The sequence below is a fragment of the Sminthopsis crassicaudata genome, chromosome 4, assembly GCF_048593235.1.
Source record: "Sminthopsis crassicaudata isolate SCR6 chromosome 4, ASM4859323v1, whole genome shotgun sequence".
Lineage (NCBI taxonomy): Eukaryota > Metazoa > Chordata > Mammalia > Dasyuromorphia > Dasyuridae > Sminthopsis > Sminthopsis crassicaudata.
In genome coordinates, this window is record NC_133620.1 from 439,831,714 (window position 1) to 439,854,043 (window position 22,330).

Genomic DNA, 22,330 nt, shown 5'->3' on the forward strand with positions numbered 1-22,330 from the left:
AATGGGAAAGAAAAAAAATGCAAGCAAACAACAACAAAAAGAGTGAAAATGTTGTGTTGTGTTCCAGACTCAGTTGAGAACTGTGAGACAGTACTTTCTCTGGGTGTAGATGGCTCTCTTCATCACAAGATCATTGGAACTGGTCTAAATCATCTCATTATTGGGAAGGGTTACATCTATCAGAATTGATCATTGTATAGTCTTGTTGTTGCCGTATATAATGATGTCCTGGTTCTGTTCATTTTATTTAGCATCAGTTCTTGTAAGTCTCTCTAGGTATCTCTGAAATCATCCTGCTGATCATTTTTTACAGAACAATAATATTCCATTACATTCATATAACATAACTTATCCAGCCATTCTCCAACTGATGAACATCCACCCAGTTTCCATTTCTTACCACTATGAAAAGGGCTGCCACAAACATTTTTGCATATATAGGTCCCTTTCCCTCCTTTAAGATCTCTTTGGGATATAGACCCAGGATCAAAGGGTATCGACAGTTTGATAATTCTTTGGACATTCCAAATTGCTCTCCAGAATGGCTGGATCCATTAACAACTCCACCAACAATGTATGTGTCCCAGTTTTCCCATATCTCCTCGAGCATTTGTCATTATCTTTTTTTGTCATCTTAGCCAATCTGAGAGGTGTGTAATGATATCTCAGAGTTGTCTCAATTTGCATTTCTCTGATCATAATGATTTAAAGCACCTTTTCATATGATTACAAATGATTTAATTTCCTCATCTGAAAATTGTCTGTTCATATCCTTTGACCATTTATCAATTGGAGAATGGCTTGAATTCTTAAAAATTTGAGTCAATTTTCTCTATATTTTAGAAATGAGACCTTTATCAGAACCCTTAAATGTAAAAATATTTTCCCAATTTATTGCTTCTCTTTTAATCTTGTCTGCATTATTTTTCAACAAATACTTCTAAGCACCTACTGTGTACAGAGTACCATGTTAGTTGAACAGAGAAATGTTTTTTTGATAACTTAATATGCAGTAATAAATGTGTGCATTAAAGAAATATAAAACAAATATCTATGAGAAGGCCTGGCAAGAAGCATAATAGCATCTTGGGGAGCAGGGAAGCTGCTTGGAAGAGAGAGCATTTTATATGGGCTTTAAGGCATAGAAAGAAATGGAACAGGCAAATTCAGGACTACATAATCCTGTGAACAAACCTAAGAATGCATTTTTGTGCAGGACATATTCAGTGGGAGTGCATTTCTTCTTAGAAGGAATGTTAGGAGAAAGCTGAAAAAAATAGCATGCCATCAGATTGTGTAGGGCTTTGAATGCAAGTAAAAGGTTATAAAATTTTACTCAGAAAGCAATAGTGAGTCAATACAATTCTGACCAAATCTATACATAAGGAATATAAAATACATATGAAGGCTCAGTTGGCAGGAGGAGCGAGCAGAGGAAGCAACATCTATTTACTTGTTGCTGAGTTTTGTCTGATTCTCTGTGACACAATAAAAACCCTGGGTTTTTTTGGGCAAAGATAATGGCCAATTCCTTCTCCAATTTACTTCATAAATGAGGAAACTGAGCCAAACAGGATTAAATGACTTGTCCACAACTAATATGTATCTGAAGCTGAATTTGGATTCCTGACCACTATACCATTTAGTTGCCCCAAGATCTATTTAGAGGCTTCTGCAATACAAGCTCTAATGTATCAGACTGCCCATTTTAGATGGGTGACAGTGGGGGGGGATGGGAGGTATTTCCAAGGGACAATTGAGAGGATTTTATTTCCCACCTAAACTTGAAGGAGAGAATAAGGCTATAGAAATGTTGCAGTTCTCTATACAAAACATTTATTTCACAAGCGATTTCTTAATTGTGAGTGAGGATAAGGGAGAGAACCTAGAACTCAAAAATTTTAAAAATATGTCTAAATTTTTTTGTTTTTAAATGTAACTGGGGAAATTTTTTAAATTAAATTAAGCTGTCTTTTAGAAGAAAGAATCATCCCATGAAATTAGCTGCTCTAGTAAAGTGTTTAAATATGGAGAATGGTTACTATATATCCCCTAGTCTACTTCCTTAAATAAGCTCTCTCTAAGAACATTAAACACTCTCTCTCAGTCTTTGACCCACATGGATAAATCCTCAAGCATATGAATGGGGATAGCCCACTGCTTTCCTGACCTTTCAAAAAAGAAAAGTAGCAATTGTTTAGAAGAAAATGTTAGTTCCAGAGATAAAATTTCAAGAAGACAATTTGGCCTTGAAAAGAGAATATTAAAGACACAAAGAAATATTAGACATTGAAGAAGCTTTAGAAGTGATCGCAGTTTTGGGGCAGTTCTAGGACCCAGTTCAAATCCAGCTTCAGACACTTGAACTCACTTGCTGAGTGGCCCCCAAAAAGTTACTTAACCCAAATTGCCTCAAAAAAAGAAAGAAAGAAGGAAATCATCCTGGTTCAATTTCTTCCTCATATTGTAAATGAGGAAATAGGATCAAGGACTGAAGATAACTTGCTTGAGACCCCTTGATTAGTAAGTAGCAGAACAGCAGCTAAAATCTGAATCTCTTTCCTCAAAACATCGAGGTTGAAACAGATGGATTGTACCTAATGGATTACTACACTTGGACCCAGGAAGATCTGAATTCAAATTCTACCATAGTTGCTTGCTGTGTGAATCTGGACAAATAATTTCAGTAGAACAGGACAAGTAAAACAGGGATAATAATGAATCTGCCTCACAAGGATGTGTGCCTGGTGCATTGTAGGTTTCATAAATAATTATTTATTTCTTTTCCTCTGAAATCCATTCATTTTTCTAACTTTCTTATCCTACCAGTGACTCAGACAAGTGGAGGCTGAGTTGAGTCTTGAAGGAAATCCAGGGGTTCAGGCAGAAGTCAGGAGGAAATACATTCTAAATTTTTGCCAAGATACAGAGACAAGTGATGTGGTCTTGTGGGTGAAGAAGACTCCATATAGTTTGTGAAGCACAGTAATTTGTAATAAGGATTAGAAAATTAGATTGCAATCAAGCAAAAATTTATTTATTTATTTACTCTTTTTCTCCTCAATAGTATTTTATTTCTCCAAATACACATGAAGATAATTTTCAACATTCATTTCTTAAGATTGTGTGTTTTTAATTTTTCTCTTTTCCCTTATCTTCCTCCTCCCCAAGACAGGAAGCAATCTGATAAAGGTTAAACATCTACAATCCTTTAAATATATTCCATAGTTGTCATGTTGTACAAGAAAAATCAGATCAAAAGGGAAAACCCATGAGAAAGAAAGAGCAAACAAACAAATAAGGTAAAAATACTATGCTTCAATCCACATTCAGTCTCCATAGTTCTCTCTCTGGATGTGTGTAGCATTTACTGAAGAATCTAAAGGCTAGGCAAGGGAGGGTATATCTGATTCTAGAACAAGGGATCTTAACCTGGGCTTCATAAACTTATTTTTAAATGTTATTGCTAAGGGAAAGTATATGTTCAGAGACTAGGGCCAAGGTCTAGGCCTTAGAAAAACTCACATTAAGAAGAATGGGAGAATTTAGAACTCTTTGAAACGTGGTTGTTCATCTTTCCTCCTCCAAATGGAACAAAGGCATCATGAGAAATGATTGGAGAAATGGAGAGACAAGAAAGAATATGGTGGTGTGGAATGCTGAATTTCCAATTAAATGGAGTGATCCACTGTGGTCAGGCATAAATGTCTCTTTTTGGCATTTAAAATTCTTTATCATATAGCCATTTCCTATCTTTCCAATCTCTTTACTCTTTACTCCCTTCCACATACTCTATGATTCAATGATTTGCCTTTCCTTCAACATCTCATTCCATCTCAGGTCTCCATACCTTAGAGCTAGCTGATTCCCAGGTCTGGAATACTCTGGCCCCTCACCTCTGCCTCCTGCTTTCCCAGACTTCCTTTAAAACTCAGCTCAAGTCCCACCTTCTATAGGAGCCCTTTTCTGGTTCTATCCCTCCAAATGATAATGACTTCCTTTTCCTCTATACCCTCTATAACTCTTTTAAAGATATCTCCTCTGTTAGAATGTATATTCTCTGAAATCAAAGGTTGTGGAACATTGCTCTCCAACAGAAATTCTAATTTCTTAGGGTGTATTTTTCTAGGGCCCACTTGAATTCCATTGCCAACCATTGGCATTTCAAGCAGAAAGAATGGAAATGGGGAAGCTTATAAGTCTTGGGGTTAAAGGCTTTAGTAAAGATCAGGTTTATTCCCACAGAAAAATCCATTTCTTAGTGGTTAGTTTTATCAAAATAGCCTGTATGAGCAGTAAATGGTGGAGGCCTCCTTCAAGAGACAGTCAGGCCTATCTTCTTGCTTCCAATAAAGAAGGAAATAAAATTCATTCTGAGGGTCTTTATTTACATAACCTCTCAGCTCGGTTTCTTTGGCCTCTAAAGTTACTTTGTCTTTGGAGAATATATTTCTCCAAAACTCATTGTATTTCATATTCATCCATTTCCTTAGAAGAAAATTTTTCCAAGAGTTTTAGCAGTGAAGGAGACAATAACAGAAAAGAATGGTAATATAAATGGGCTAGAAGGATTAAGGGAAGACTTTTTTTAGGACTGAGGAGACCTGAACATGTCTATATAAGCACATGGAAAAAGCCATGGAAAGGAAGAGATGCATGAACCCCCTGAAGATTCTTGAGATAGAAGCATTGCCAACTGGAGCAATGTTTTTAGAAGAGGGGAGAGAGGATTCCATCAAGGGCGTGGGAAAAGAATTTATTTTAGTGAGGAATGGAGACACCTCCTCTTCTAAAACAAAGAAAAGTAGAAGGCAAGTGATGATGCTGAGAAGTTGGGGAGAGTGGGGCTGAGGGAGCTTAGTCTTAGTAAGTTAGGAGGGAGGCAAGATTATATGCTATCTATGAGAGATTGGGACCTTATTAGGAAAAGGAAAGAAAAAGTTTAGAGTTGACATTCTTGACTATTGTATGTAGATGGTCAACATCAGTGAATGTCCAGCTGAAAGCTTTTTGGTAGGTGAGAAAGAAGGGTGATCTGGATGTATCATTTGTGCTAGTGGGCAACTAGGTAACTCAGTGTATAGAGTGCTAGACTTACAGACAGTAATTTTGCCTCAGCCACTTAATAGCATTGTGACCCTGGGCAAGTCAATTAATCTGTCTCAGCCTCAGTTTTCTCATCTATAAAATGGAGATAATAATAACATTTGTCTTATTGGTTTTTGAGAGAATCAAGTGAAATAAGATGTGCCAGCTTTGCAAATCTTAAATCATCATCTGAATTCTAGCTATTATTATTTTTATTATTTTTGTGTCTCAGAATGGAAATTCCCATTACTGATGGAACTTACTGGGGTTAAGTCTCTGGAAAGTGTCAGAAGCAAGGCTTGTTAGTATGATGAAATGGATCACTTTGTGGAGAGAGGGTTCACAGGTAACTCTAATGGGGGACTGAATAGATATTTTCAGTCTCTTCTTCCCTTCCCCAATACAGACAATCATTCATTCCAAAAGGGAAGCAGAATGGAGGGCCCTCTGTTCTTATCAGAAAGAAATGGTACTGAGATAGAAGCCTGTCTATTATCGCCTTTAAATTTTTTCTACCGAGGGAGTGACTGGGTTCCACGTAACTTTTCTTCTCTTTGCAAACTGTGGAGGAGGAGTGAAGGGAGAAGGATCTCAAGCTCTAGATCCAAGATTTGATCCCTTTCCTACCAAACTACCAGTTCTACAATAAACACAGAGAATGGTAAAGAAGTTCATTTATCTAAATCCTAGCAAGGCAGACATCAGAGAGTAATGTATATGGGAATACATACAAGAATACAGAAAGAAGAAGTTCTATTACTGGAAGTAAGATAACTCAAGCAAAAGAAAGGTTCTGAAATGTCAATCAGAGGGAAACTCTGCAGTCTCTAAAGGTGGAAATTGGGAAGAAGGTTGTAATGGACAATGCCAGCTCTTTTCAAGCCTTTCCAGAATATTTTCCTTCAATAATGTAAAGTGGAATTCTTCTCTTTCACCTTCTCTCTCAAAGCTAGAAAAGAAAGATAGGAGAAAGTAGTCAGAGAGTAGAATTTCAAAACCAAGATGGTGGATACAAAAAAAACCCTGCATGACTTGTGTTTGTCTCTAAATGTTTGTTCCTGAAGAAAGGTTATGCAATAGAAGTCAGGTTGATAGAAGAGTCATTGATGAGAGTATTGAAGCCCCCAGGATGATGGTAGGGAGAAAAAGAAGACACGGCCCTCAAGCCAGTTTTTAAAGTTACAACAAAATTGGTGGAGTGATCTGAAGACTAGATAGATGGCAGCAATAAGGAAGTAAGTAGAGGCTAGCAATAAAAGATGATGATTTATTTATATTACACTTTAAAGATTACAAAACACTTTACTTATGTTTATCTCATCTGTTGATCCTCATAAAGACTTCTTGTAAGAGACAGCCTGACTTGTACAAGTAGATAGAGGATCTACTGTATAGTTAGAAAGACTTGGATTCATCTTGTTTCTGACACATATGATATGTGACCATAAGCAAGTCAAGTAATCTCTCATTTTTTCCTGGCAACTCTTTAAGACTAAAATTTATGGCAACGTGGATAGAGCACTGGCGCCGAGTCAGGAGGACTTGAGTTCAAATCTGGCCTCAAACATTGAATACTTCCTACCCGTGTGACCCCAGGAAAGTCACTCAACCCTAATTGCCTTAGCAGAAAAATTTTTAAAAAGGAAAGAAGAGAGATTAAAATTTACAAATAAATCAACTAGTTTCATTGGTGGAAGAAGTTTCCATATTAAATTGATAAAGAATCAGAGCTAGACCACAAAAACAGATCAGTGAACTCAGTGTTATAGGTTCATTGTCATCATTTTATGAATGAAAAAATTGATTGAACCCCAATCCCATGGTCATATAGATGGCAAGTATTAGATGTAGGATTCTTGACTCTAGTTCTGCCCTTTTCTTACCATATTCCAGCACTGTCTGGACACATGGAGCTACATATATGAAAGAGATTGAGGCAGAGAAATGGACTGGAGGCATTAGAGGCAAGCCCTGGCTATATGACAAGGTGCCACTTAGCTGCCCCTGAACTCCTACAGCACAATTAGATTGTCTGAAAGCTGACTTTAACAAACAGAATACTTATCTGGTACATAGTCTTGGGCTGAAAGGGACCTCAAAGGCCATCTGACTCAAAGCTCTCATTTTTCATATGAGAAAACTAAAGGCTGAGGAATTTAAGTGATTTGTCCAAGATCCAAAGGTCAGAAGGGTCAGGGGTAGAATTGAGAAAACCTTGGTCATCACAGAGCTGAGTGTATACTTTTTCAATCCTATTTAGCACAACTGTTGGGAACACAGATTTGAATGATATTATACTTTATGAAATGGTTTAAGTTTTTTAAAAATTGAAATCAATAATAAGTCACCCCCCATTCACTCTTTACCTAAAGTCTGAATCCTGTCCATGCCATCCTTGCTGAGAGGTTATCTTGCCATTGCTGGGAAATTTCTAGTGCCAAGGAACTGATTTTCTCCTGGTACATCCCATTCCCCTTTTGAATCATTCTCTTTTCTTTGTTGTTTTAGGCTTCAATTTCTTCATCTTTAAAATGAAGGGGTTAGATTAACTGATTTCTAAGATCTTTTCCAGATCCAAATCTATGCTCCTATGATCCTTTCTAAAATCTTATGCCCTAAGTACTGAGCAAATCACATTACACATATTACTAGGGCAGAATAAAGAGAAAGACTGTTAAACCTCTGATAATCAGATGAAACTGAGCTATAACTAAACAATTGATCAATTAATAAGCATTTAGTAAGTACCTGCTAAGTTCTAGGAGCTATACATACCTATATATATATATATGTGTGTGTGTGTATGTGTGTGTGTGTGTGTGTGTATGTATGTGTGTGTGTATGTGTATATATATATACATATAGTACATAAGTAGAATAAATATAAATACACAAAGGTATAAAGTAGCTAAATTCAAGGCAGTTGAGAAAAAGTCTTCATGTAGAAAGTAGTATTTGAAACAATTTTTAGTGGAAAAATATTCTATGGGACAGAAGTGAGGATAAAATATAATCCTAACTCAAAAACTGAATTCCTAGTAGATAACAATACCCTACTGTGGCATTCCCATTAAATCTTCTCTTGGCAATGGAACATTAGCCATGGTAGATCAAGAATCATATCTGGTATATCAATTCTTTTGTTTCTATATCACTATGCCATACAAAGAAGTTACTATTTTTAGTAGTTTAAGAACCATCTTTATAATGAAAGCATAGCTTCTATCCTATTTCATTAATAAGGTAGGATATTAGCTTTCTTTCTCTCAAACATCTTTACTTGATCCCTTGGACTCTCATTTCAGAACCAGATGGGATGAAGATTAATTTATTTCCAGCAGTGGATGATCCAGTCTGAACAATGGACACAGGTCAGGCCTCTCTTACAGCTCTGATAGATCTATCTAAAGTTTGAATTTGCAGTAATCAGTTGTGATTAACCACTTTTATTCTCTCCTTTCTTGTCCAAAGATCATTCCCCTTGGCAAAGAGAAAAGCAAAATGAGCTCAGTACCTCTGCCTAATTTTTTTTTCTGTACTCTTTTAAAGTTGTTCTCTTCAATTGTGATCATTGGATCGCTTCTCTAATTACCCTTGGTTCCAAAATGTAGCCTGAAAAAAATTATTTTTGAATCAAGATTTTTATGCCTGCTTTAGCACATTATGAGCACTGTATTATTGACCTAGTTAAAAGACTAGATTTTATTGTTTACTTGCCTATTGCTGACATTTCTCCACGTAACCCTCTCTTTAACCTCTCCCAGATAGCACCTCTTTATAGTCACAAGACTTATAATAGAGAATTCCAAAAAATCAATTCAACCAAACCAATCAATAAATTGAGAAAGCCTTATGCTCAAAGCATTATTTCAAATAAATCCCCAATTCTGGTCCTCTACAAGAAGAAAAATCAACAACAACCAACTATGGTTGTTCTTTCCATTGCTACTATTGTAGGCATATTGTTTATTGTTTGCTTGACTGTGCTTCTGTGAGTGAGCATATAAATTCACAAAACTCTCTATACTTCTTTGTATCGATTATGTGTACCATAGCTTGTTTTGACCTTCCTCAATTGATTGGTGCTCTCTCTCTCTCTCTCTCTCTCTCTCTCTCTCTCTCTCTCTCTCTCTCTCTCTCTCTCTCTCTCTCTGTCTCCCTTTTCTTTCCCTTTCAATTGTAATTGAATGATTTATGTCTTCAGAATGATTCAGATAAGTGGATGAGATGCCCTCTGAGGTCCAACATAGCACTTAGCATTTGAGATTTGTCTTATGTATTTTGTCTAAAGGGGCTTTGGAAAGGAGAAAGAATGAACTCGATGTTGGGTCCCAAAGTCAATTCTGCTAACTTTCATTACTAAGACTAGAGACTGGGGCAGTTTTCAAATTGTGAACTCTTCTTGTTGATTAATCTCAGTTTCTCTTGTCCAATTATTGTATCTTCTACTTTTCTTTTCAGCCATTAAGGAATTCAAAGAAAGCGAAAACCAAACAACTGTCATGGAATTCATCTTCTTGGGATTTTCAAACCACCCTGACCTTCAGGGATTGTTTTTTCTCTTGTTTTTAATTATTTACTTGATAACCATCCTGGGAAACATTCTCATATTAGCTTCAATCAGAATCAGTCCTGTCTTTCGCACCCCCATATATTATTTCCTAAGTAATTTGTCTTTCCTGGACATCTGCTACACATCTACCACTGTCCCCATTATTCTGGTGAATTTCTTCCGAGAGAATAAGACCATTTCCTATGAAGGCTGCCTGGCCCAGGTCTTTTTCCTTGTTACTTTTGCAGGCTGTGAATGTGTCCTCTTGGCTGTTATGGCTTATGATAGGTTTGTAGCCATTTGCCATCCATTACACTACTCAGTCCTCATGAGCAAGAGAGTCTGTGCATATTTAGCAACTGGGTCCTGGTTGTGTGGGTTAGGGAATTCCCTAACACACACAGGACTTACAGCATCTCTCACTTTGTGTGCTCCCAACAAGATCAGCCATTTTCTCTGTGATATCCCTGTGCTCCTGAAGCTCTCTTGCTCAGACACTTCAATCAATGAGGTGGCTCTTTATGTGGCCAGTGCCACTTTTGGTCTGAGTCCCTGCCTGTTCACTGCTATCTCCTATATCCTCATTATCTCTGCCATTCTGAAGATCCAGTCTGCTCAAGGGCCTTCTCCACCTGTGCCTCTCATCTCACTGTAGTGATCATCTACTATGGAACCATCAACTTCAACTATGACCGGCCCAGCTCAGGCTACTCCCTGGATGTGGACATCCTGGCCTCTGTTCTGTTCTGTATTGTTATCTCCATGTTAAACCCCATCATCTACAGCTTGAGGAACAAGGAAGTCAAGCTTCCCTGAGGAAACTGTTATCTAGTAATTCAAGTAGTTAGATCAATGTGTTCTATCCAAAGGTGGGAATAAAAAAATTATAAAGCATGTTATTAGAAAGGATAAAAATAATACATGTAATATTTCCACATGTGAATGTGTGATACAGAATGGATATATGCTTCTCTAAATTTTCTATCAACATATTTTAAAAGTGTTTTTATAATCAAGTTATATACTACATACTGTTATTTTTTACTAAACATTTTACCACCATAATCTACAACAGTAGGTTGTTTCTATTAAATATGGATCCCATCTCTCTTACAATTACCCTTCATATAGATGGCAACTTGACTGGTAGTTTACTTCTCTTCCTTAAATATTGTATTCTTTTTTAATGGATTAAATGTTTGTACAGACTTTGCCAATGATAGTTACCTCAGTTAGCCAAGGTAGTCACAAGAGGTCAAATGCTGATCCTGGAAAGGAATAAAGTTGTTTCATAGATCTTTCTATAATTGCTGTCTATTAAATTATGATTAATAATATGTCCTGTCTATCCCCTTCATTCCAAACTTTCATGATATTGTTCCCTTTGCCTAGATTATCTTCCTTCTCTTCTCTGCCAAGCGAATTCCTATTCAGTATTTAAAACCTAACTGCAAAATCATTTCATCCATGAAAACTCCTCTTACTCCACAGTAAGTAATCAACTTCCTTCTTTGAACTTGACATAGCACTTGGTTTTTCCCCACTTCAATTTATATAATGTTTCATATCTTGTGTTATACTTGATAGAATAAATATAATTATCTGATTGATGAAAGGGATGGGGATTGGGCAAGGGACAGGGAATAGGGCAAAGCCAACTCCACCAGCCTTCCTCAATTATTTTCAGCTTTGTCCCTAAAGTTATTTACATGAGGCATAATTGGAATCATTGTTTTAGAAAAGCTGGTAGCTCTCTTTGTGATGGCAAAGAATTGGAAATCAATGTGATGCTCATTAATTGGAGAATGGCTGAACAAGTTGAGGCAGAGGATTGGAATGGAGCCCTATTGGGATATAGAAAGTGATGAAGGGGAACATGATATCAGAGGAACATGATAAGACCTATATGAACTGATGCAAAATGAAATGAGAAGAACTAGGAGATCATTGGGCATGACAAGACCTATATAGACTGATGCAAAACAAATCGACAAGAACCAAGAGATCATTAGCAACAGCATTGTTGTAATGCTGGGAAAGATTTGGCTACTCTGATCAATACAATAATTAAAGACAATTCCAAAGCATTCATGATGAATCTCCCTTCAGAGCAAGAACTGATGAACTCTGAGTATAAATTGAAATAAAATATTTTTATCATTCTTTTTCTTGTATTCTTACTTCTCTTCCCTTTCTCTTTCCCTCTCTCTCTCCCTGCCTCCTTCCCTTCTTCCTTTCCTCTCTTCCTTCTTCCCTCCCTCCCTTCTTCCTTTCTTCTCTTCCTCCCTTCCTCCCTTCCTTCCTTCCTTGTTTTGGAAAGATGACTAAATATAGAAATTTGTTTTGAGTTATTTCCTATGCATAATTGACATTATATTGACTGCCTTCTTAGTAAATGGGGAAGTGGTGAGAGGAAGAGAGAAAATTTGGATTTAAAAATTAAAAAAAGAAAAGAATTCTAAAATTAATATTTTTCTAAGAAGTTGATAGGAATTTAAGAGAAAAATCAGACTGACATCCTGAGGAATACTGGGAGTTTAATGTTAATGAAATTAGGCCTTTCTTAATTTCAGTCTTAACTAAAGGGTTTTGTTTTGTTTGTTTGTTTTTTTCTAGCTCCCTAGCTATTTGCAGGTGGCCCTATCCCTTAGGGCTGTCTATATCTGCAAGTGTGGAGCTCTGCCTTTGCTGGAAAGAGATAACATAGAAGGTACAATTGAGAAGACAATCAGTAGAGTCCCTAAATATTTTCTCATTTCATCCTCATCACAACTTCAAGAAGTAGCTGCTATTTTTATATCCATTGCACTTAAGGAAGCTAAGGCTAGGAACAGGGCATCTCTTGAGAGAGAATTCCAGATCATGTATCATCAGAGGACACTGATGACTCTTTAATGGACTTGTTGCAGTCATCGTTCAGTCTTATCTGACTCTTCATGGTCTCTTTTGGCCTTTTCTTGGACTTTTCTTAGAGTGATTTATCATTTCCCTCTCTAGCTCATTTTACATGAGAAAACTGAGGCAAACATGGTCACAGAACTAATAAGTGTCTGAGGCTGGGCTTGAATTCGGGGCTTCCTGACTCTAGGCCCAGCACTCTATCCTCTGTGCCTCTTAGCTGCTCCCTGAAGGGGAATAAATGATGGCAAAGTCTAAATTTTGCCTACCAAATGTGTTCCATGTGGGTTCTCTAGCCACATATATTTCCAACTTGTATATTCCTTGGGGGTGTCTTTTTCATGATCCTGGCAAACTGTTGTAGAGTTTTGGGAATTTTTTCTTGCTACTCATTTTGCTATACTGAATAATTAAATTTCTTTTTCTTTGAAGTAATGTATCCTCTGGTTAGTTGGTGAAAGAAACCTAACAATGGGGGCCTGTGAACTATGGATTTTGAATTTATGTTAACTGAAACTCACAACTTGCTGTGAACCTGGGGTATGAGGAGAGAACCTCAGGAGCTATATTTTTGTATGTATTAGATATCCTACTAGAACACAAGTGTATTAGTCTTTGTGGCCTTCCATCTCCTGCTGGATCCTACTAGAACACAAGTGTATTAGTTTTTGGGTCCTTCCATCTCCTGCTGAATGTGTTGCTTAATGAAAGACAGGCTTGGTGTCTTCCATCCATACAGAGACTTCCTGTTGCCCTTCATAGCCAGCCTTAGCATTGTGTCTCAGGCAGAGTAGAAGTTTAATAAATATTAATTAAATTCAGTCTCCTGCTCAGTGCAGTATTTCTTAAAGAAAGTTTTCTAGGGGACTGGGTCAGGCATCTTCCATTTGTTCCTTAACAACTACTTCCATCCATGTCAAATAGGCAACTATTATCACCTGCTACCAGTCCCATCTCTCAACTTTGATATGAAGAAACTCTAGTGCAAAAGAACACAGCCTTGACTTTGATTTTTAACCTCCCATATCCTCAGTTGTGTCTCTCCTTGAGGTTAGAGAAGAGGCACTATCCACTCAATAAACATTCTCTTCCCTTTTCACCTCCCAGTGATTGTACTCCCATATATCATCATCTAAACTCTGTTTTACAACTTCTGCCAGCGGATTCCTCATTCCTATCCTCAACTCTCTTACTCCAAAGTTTCTTCCTAATTCCATTCTGACTTCCGGAATTTCTCTTCCACAGGCAATACATTTTCCTTCTTTTAAAGCATTTCTTCTCCCAATCCTTCCATTGATTAGATCTTATTGAAGCCTAGTTCCTCCCTGATGACATACCCTCCTTATATTCCCTTTCCAGTACTAGTTTCACTTTCAGTCTTCCATTTCCCTTAGCTCACTGGCTGAGGCAGGGGAGTTGGAATATTCTCTGTTCTGCATTGCCACTTCCAGATTCTTCCCCTTTCTCTAAAATTAAGGAACTTCTCTTCCTTTGAGATTCATGCTATTCAAATCGATCACCCAAAGTCCTGGTAGATGCTGTCCGCAGACTCCCAGGTCACTTCGTTTCCCTCCTTAATGAGTTCCATACCTGACTCACATTTTCCTTTCCTTTCCAACTCCTATCCTCACTCTAGAGAGCTTTAACATACACATTGATTTTCCCTCAAATGCCCTAACCACTGAGATCCTCAACCTATTCATTTCCCCTGACCTAAGCCACCCAAGCTCACACACACAAAGATGGGGTCATATCCTTGAACTTTCCATCACTCACAAATGTACTGCCCGTTTTGGCAAATGTTTTGGCAACATGAACCTTAACCTTGGTTCCTGTAGTCAAGTATTCTAAAATCCTCTTATTTGAACATAATCTATTGGTTTTTTCCCTCTCCCTCTGCCTTCTCTAATGAAAACTTCATTATCACCCACACTATGACCTCTAATCCTTTGATCTTTCAGTTCTCTCCTAGGTCATCTCCCTTACCCTACCAACTCTCTCTTCTCCTTGTTATCTTGCCTTAAACTTCACAATGTTCTTCTTTCTTAAATTTCTAGACCACTTATCAAATCCCCAATCATACCTGTCTATGCCTCATGTTTGGGTTACTCCTGCAAACACATTTATTATTTATTTATTTTCCATGTGCTGAAAAAGGTAGAGAAAATCACTCAACCATTCTGACTGGATCTCCACATTCATATTATACAACCTCTACTAGGTTCTCAATCTTACTCAGAAATTTTAATATATCTCTCTTATCAACTCACTATCCTATTCTCCACAATGGTTTTTCCAAACTTTTAATTTATCTTCATACCCCCTATGATTCCCTCACTTCCCACTCTCTCAGCTGAGAACTGAAGATTTATTGAGGCCAGTTACGATGAGCTCCCTCTTCTTCATCTTCTGTCACCTTCTGTCCCTTTCTCTTCCTTCACCCCTGTTGCATATAATAACTCGCTCTTTATCAAGACTAATAACCTCTCTACTCACCTAAGAGACACTATTCCATCGCATCTGCTCCAATAGGTTGCCCACTTTTTAACTTATTTTCTCTTTCTCACTCTCCATTGGTTCATCTCTTACTGCCTACAAACATCCCATGTCTGCCTTATCTTAAAAAATCCCTCACTCCATTTTTCCATCTATTCTGTATTGCCACTTCCAGGTCCTTCCCCTTTCTCTAAAATTAGACTCCGTTGTCCTCTATCTATTCTTTGTAGCTAAACTCTTTGAAAAGGTCATCTGTAACGGCAGCCTCCACTTTTTCTTTTCATTCTTTTCTAAGTCCTTACAATCTCACTTCCAACCTAACCATTCCACCAAAATTCTCTCTCCAAAGTTGCCAATGACTTCTTAGTTGCCAAATCCAATTATCTTCATTGCTCTTGACCTCTAAGGGCCTTTCACACTGTGGATCACGCTCTCCTCTTTAGGTTTTCCCTGCTGTGAATAAGGTCTGCTTAGCTCTCTAGGGCTTAACTATATTAACAGAAAACAACCTCAGTTATAACTTGGAAGTCTCAAGGCTGGTGTCCCTCATCTCACATAGTATAACCTGTCAGATGAAGTGAGAATTTGGAGCAGGTAAGGAGGGATGACTGAATAGCCCATACCATTCCATTCTAAGCCCAGGGGCAGGAGCTATCAGAGTTGACTCCACTCCTGGTCTCACATTAAGTAAGGCAGGATTTTTTGTTTTTGCTCATGAAATTAATTTCCTTTCAACTGAAGAAATCTCAGCTCCTCCACAGTGTTTTACATCTTTTTCATTGATTCCCCTTTTATTTCTTTTTAGGAAAAAAACTACAAAGAAGATGGTAAGTGAAATTTGCTTAATCTATATGAAATTTTAAATTTTTTCTGGTTTTCTAGAGCCATTTAATTTTTTATCCTAAATATTACAGACAAAAAAAGTCCTTATCACAGGTGGAAACTTAGTAATGATCAGGGTCATACTTTCTTTGTAGCACAGGCTAGGTGAGGTTAAAACATCTGGTTAACTTAATTTATTAAAAAAATAAGTTAAGCTCATAATTTGGTTGAATGTTGGCCAAACAGTCTGATAGTGACTGACTTGAACTTTTCACTTTTCAGTGGGACTTTTGACAACATGAGCCTTAATCTTGGTCCATAAATTGTCATTGTATTTCTTTATTTTCCTTTTACAAACTTTTTTTTTCTAACATTTACATAGACAGTTTTCAATATTCACTTTTGCAATACTTTGTGTCCACTTTTTTTTCCTCCCTCTGTTCTCCCATCCTCTTCCCTAGATGGGATATTTCTTTACTTTAAAAAAAAGTTTGAGCCACAGAGTCACAGAAACTGCTCATTTAACTGAACTTCTATTAGAAGTTGTCCTTGGACAAGTGTGTTTTCTATGCATTGGCATGGAGGGTGGAGAATTTTTTATTTCTCTAGGAAAAGCACTTTTTTTTTTTTGCCTCAGTTGCTTAGGGAAGTATATCCTTCAATTCAGCTCAACAAATATTTCTAAGCACCTACTATGTGCAGAGAACCTTGTTAGGTGAAAGGAGAATTTTTTAAATGCTTAAATAAGACTTTAGCCCCCTCTCCATCCTGATGTTGACACTCTAGTAGAAGGATAAAATTTACTCTGCAGTAATAAATGAATGCATTAGAAACATACTGAAAAAAAAAGATATGAGAGATCCTGGGCAGGAAGGGCAATAGCACCTGGGGCAACAGAGAAGTTTCTTGGAGGAATCAACATTTTAGCTGAGCTTTAAAGCATAGAAAAAAAAATGCAAAAGGCAGAGAACTAGTAATCCTGTAACATACCAAGGCTGCATTTCTGCAGAGGACATATTTAGTGGGAGTGTAAGGCTCTTAGGAATAACAGGAGAAAACTGAAAAAAACTATGTCATTAGATTGTGTGGAGCCTCAAATGCCAGGCAAAGGGCCATTAAATTTTACTCAGTAGGTAAAATAAAGGTGTTAAAGATTTTGAAGGATAACATGATAAGGTCTACCCATAAGGAATATTATTCAAATATAAAGACTGAATTGGCAAAAGGAAAGAGCAAATGAGGCAAGATCTGTTTAATTGCTGAGTTTTGTCTAATTCTCTGTAGCACAATAAAAACCCTGGGGTTTTCTTAGCAAAGATAGTGGAGTGTTTTGCTATTTCCTTCTCTTGCTCATTTGACAGATGAGGAAACTGAGGCAAACAGTATTCATTTAAATTACTTGTTCACAGTCTGAGGCTGAATTTAAACTCACATCCTCCTGATTCCAGGGTGGGCCCCTGGAATCTAGGTACCATGTTGTTGCCCCAGTATTTGTTTAGAGACTTCTGCAATACAAGCACTGCTTATACTGTATATGAATAAGACTGCTCATTTTAGAGATATGATAGTAAGAAAGACATGGACATGAGATATTTCCAAAGGGGAATTGATATGATTTTTTACCCCAGTAAATCTTGAAGAGGAGACCAAGTCTAAAGAAATCCTTCTCCAGATTGCAACTCCCTTTAAACTATCTCTTCATAGAAATGATCTTCCCATAAAACTAGCCACTCTAGCAAAGTGTTCAAATGTGGAGAATGCTTACTGCATGTTCCCTACTTGACTAGGGAGACCAAGAGGCACTCATTCTCTCTCAGCCTTGGACCCAGAAGAACAAATCCTCAAGGATATGAATGGGGACATCTCACTGCTTCCCTGATCTTTTTTTTTTGTTTTTGGCAAGACAATTGGGATTAAGTGACTTGACCATAGTCATACAGCTAGGAAGGATTCATCTAGCTGCCCCCTCCCTGACCTTTCAGAAAGAAAATATGGCAAATTATGTCCCTACAAGATAATCTGGGGCTTGCCTTGATTTCTAGGTGTGGAATCATGGCCAAGTCATATAACTTCCCTGAGTCTTCATGTTCTCTGCTAATAATATTTTAGGGAAGGAGTATGGTTAATGAAAGCAACAATGAGGTTGGAGTTGGGATCTCTGGATTTAAGTCCCAAATCTGTTAATTTACTATCTGGCTGAGCTTAGACATCTTATTAATCATCTTGAGTCTTCAGTTTTCTCATCTCCACTTCAAGGATGTTGGACTAAATGATCCCAGAGGTCTTATTCAACTCTACATCCTGATTCTGACCACTCTTTAATAATATAGGTGGTAGTAGTGGATAACAAATGAATAACTACAGAAATCTGAAAGCCATCTCTGACAAGGCCTTTTCCCTTTGTGAATGTAACAGGTGTGTGTTAATATGATGAAATGTTGAAGAAAAAAGGAGAACAAGTTGATAAATGATAAATTTTAAAATGATATCTTTTCTTTTTTATTCTACCACCTACATTTCCCAATGTATCCTTTCATTCCCCCAGAGAGCAATAGCTTATAACGAAAAATAAAAAGGAAACAGGGAAAAAAGGAGCAGTTGGGCAAAATTAACCAATATGTCAAAACAGTCTCAGAAGTTGAATGTTCAATATCAATAGTCTCCAATCTCTGTAAATAAATGATGAGAGCTGCCTTTGTATACCATCTTTTTGTGGCCAAGGATACACTAATTTTTGAGGATGCTGAGCATGAGGTACCTGAGTAGTAGATGCAAATAGTGATGTTAGTATTAGGCTCAGACAGGACATTGGGACAGTAGATAGAGATTTAGGAATCCTTTCTTAACTGCTGAAATTGAAACAATGAGGGAGAATATTGTTGTTCAGAGAAAGTAGGTAGAGAGATAATAGAGCCAAGGACTAACTCTTAGGGATATTAATTACAAAGTCTGGGAGAAGACCAGAGAAGTCTTTAAAAATAAAGGTAGCTGTTAATTTTTCCTTCTCCAAGAGGACCAATGACACCATGAGGAATGGTTGGAGAAATGGAAGGAGCAGGAAAGACCAGGAGGGGAGAGTATTCAATCAAAAGGAGTGATCCATTGTGATCAAGTATAAATGTCGCTTGTTTGGCATTCCATACTCTTCATCATTTGACCATTTCTGACCTTTCCACTTTCCTTACCCTTTCCTCTCTTCCATATTCTATGATTCACTGACTTGCCTTTCCTTGAACACACATCACACCACCTCAGGTCTCCATCCCTTAGAGCTGGCTGATCCCCAGCTGACTTACACTTTCCCAGACTATCTTTAGACTCAGGTCAAATTCCATCTTCCCTAGGAAGCCCTTTCCTGGTCCTGTCCTTCCAGATGTTAATGTCTTCCCTTGCCTCTATACCCTGTATAATATTTTTAGGCACTCAGTTATTTAAATGCTATACTCTCTGAAGGCACAAGTTATATTTTTTCACTGTTTTAATCTTCTGTGCTTAGTACAATGTCTGGTAGGAAGTAAACATTTGGCAAATTCTTGTTGATTATCTGTCAAAAGTAGTAAAGGGTTCAAGGAGGCTTGAAAAAAGACTTTATATTTGCCAAAAAGGAGGTCATTGGTGACCTTTTTGAGAAAAGTTTTTGCAGAGAGATGGGGATGGATCCCTGATTGCAAGGGTTTGAGGAGTGTTGAAAGAAAAGTAAGTCATTGAGGAAAGGTATTATTGGGCAGTATTGTGGGACTCAGTCTCGGTTCTATGAGAGCTCTGGGAAATTCCTTATCAGGAAATCTGTAAGACTGGAAGTCAAAAAGTGAGTGGTTTGACTGAAATGAAAAGAAATTCATTAAAGCACTCAGGAATACTGCTCCCTCATAGAAACTCTAGTTTCATAGGGTACAGATTAGGCTTTTATATCTTTTTAGGGTCCACTTGAATTCCATAGCTAATCAGTGGTATGTTATACAGAATGGAAATGGAGAAGTTTGTAAGTCTTGGGATTAAAGGAGTTATTCCCACAGGGAAATGCATTTATTGATGGCTAGAATTATCAGAATAGTCTGTAAGAGCAGTAAATCTCTAAGATGGTAGAGGCCTTCAAGAGAAAGTCAGTCAAGCTTATCTTGTTTCCAATAAGGAAAGAAATAAAATTCATTCTGAGGGTCTCTATTTACATAACCTCTTAGCTCTGGTTCTTTGGTGTCCAAGGTTACTTTGTCTTTGGAGAATATATTTCTCCCAAACTCACAGTACTCAAATTCATCCATCTCCCTAGAAGAAAACATTTTCAAAGAGTTTGAGCAAGGAAGGAGACAGAAATAGAAGACATGAAAATGTGGATGAACTAGAAGGATGAAGGGAAGACTTTTTTTAGGATTGAGATTTGAATATGTCTTTATAAGTAAATGGGAGTCATGGAAAGGCAGAGATGCACGAATTCCCTGTATTCTATATCACTTGCCACCTAGAGCAAGGTTTTTAGAAAAGGTGAGAGAGGATTCCAATAAGGGCACAGGGAAAAGGGTTGATCTTAGTGAGGAACAGAGACACCTCCTGTTCTTAGACCAAGGAAAAAGTAGGAGCGTGAAAGTGATGATGCTGAGAAGTTGAGGGAGGTTGGGGCTGAGGGACTTTGGTTTTCTCAGAGAATCAGGAGGAAAACAAGATAGTTTGCTGTCAATGAGAGTGGATTGGGAGCTTCCTGGGAAAGGGAAAGAAAAAGTTTGGAGTTGACATTCTCGAGTGTTACATGAGGATTCAGTAGAGGAAGGGCATGCAGATGGTCAACAGGAGTGAATGGCCACCTTGAAGCTTTTTGATGAGTAATATAGAATGGTGATCTGGATGTGTGGTTTGTGTTAAGTGAGCAGTTAGGTGACAGTGGTTGGAGTGTTAGACTTAAAGACAGGAATCCTGTCTCAGTCTCTTACTAGCTGTGTGATTCTGTTAGCTTCAGTTTTCTCATCTATAAAATGGGAGTAATAATAGTGATAAGATGAAGTAGACCTAAAGAAAAAGTTACCAGGTCCTAGATATCTTTGTGGTCCAAAGTTAGGGGAATTATGTGGGGAGGACTTGAATTTTACTATCTAAGCTACACCCTGAGGCAAGCAGAGAGGAACACTGACAGGATCTTAATTATACCTTTTTATCATCCTTAAGTGGACTTCTATTATAGTTGGTCCTTCCTTGAATCCCTGTTGGAATTCCTTGCATTGACATGACCCCAGATTTACTATATCCAATGAGAAAGTTAAATTATTATGCTTCATTGATAAGGCAGGACATCTATGCTCTCTCAAGCATCTTTACTTGATCCCTTGATCTCATTTCAGATCCAGTTTGCAATGAAGACCAATTTTTTTCCAGCAGTGGATGATCCAGTCTGAACAATGGACACAGGTCAGCCCACCCTAACAGCTCTGATAAATCTGTCTAAAGTTTGGGTTTGTAGTAATCAGTAGTGATTAACAATTTTTATTCCATCCTTTCTATTCCAAAGATCATCTCCTTGCCAAGGAGAAAAGCAAAATGAGCTTAGCATCTTTGCCTTCTTTCTTTCTGTACTCTTCAAATTGTTCTATCTGTGATCACTGGATCTCTGATTCATCTTATTTCCAAAATTAGCTTGAAAAAAATATATATGTATGTATGTATACTGTATCAAGTTTTCCATTCCAGCTTGAGCAGGTTATGAGTGCTGTGATATAGACCCAGTTTAAGAATAGATTTTATTGATATTTTTCACTTACACATCACTGATATTTCCTTATTTAACCTTTCCCAAATAGTTACTCCTAATAATACATAACATGTACTAAAACATGTAAAAGACATAATATGTCTTTTAACAGAGAATTGCTGAAAGAAAGGGAAAAAATTCAACCAAACCAATCAATAAACTGAAAAAGCCTGAGATTCAAGGCATGAGATACAGCAGGTTTCCTAAAGAAAGTCAATTAGGAGCCAACCTGGGTGTCTTCCATCCACAGAGAAAATCTATGCTATCCTCTTGAACCTTCCTAGTCAGCCTTAGTTAGCACTGTTATACACAGAATAGGTGCGTAATAAATGTTTGTTGGATTGTAATTTCTTGCTCAATGCAGTGTTTCTTAAGGAAAAACTGCTAGGGACTGGATCAGTCATCTTCCATTTTCCTTAGCAATTAGTTTCATCCATATCAGAACAGGGCAATTTTCTGCCAGTCCCATCTCTCAACTGCAATATGAAGAACCTCCAATGCAAGTCCCTTTGATTTGAAGGCTCCCCTATATTCTGCTGTGTCTCTCTTTGAGGATAGAGAATGAGCATCTTCCTTTGGAACCAAAGGACATGAAAATGAGTGAAGTAGGTGCTATGGATCAGAGTTTGGTTAGACATGGAAGACACCAAGGCCATCCACTGCATCCCGAGAATCACCAGTCATTCTGAATTTTGTCTTGTCACTGGATCTCGGTGAATCTGGAAGAGTGAGACCAA

At 37.5% G+C, this 22,330-nt stretch overlaps 1 pseudogene; it reads left to right on the plus strand.

The window, feature by feature from the left end:
* Positions 1 to 8,449: 8,449 nt before the first annotated feature.
* LOC141540930 (olfactory receptor 5V1-like) lies at positions 8,450 to 10,456 on the plus strand (annotated as a pseudogene).
* Positions 10,457 to 22,330: the final 11,874 nt, after the last annotated feature.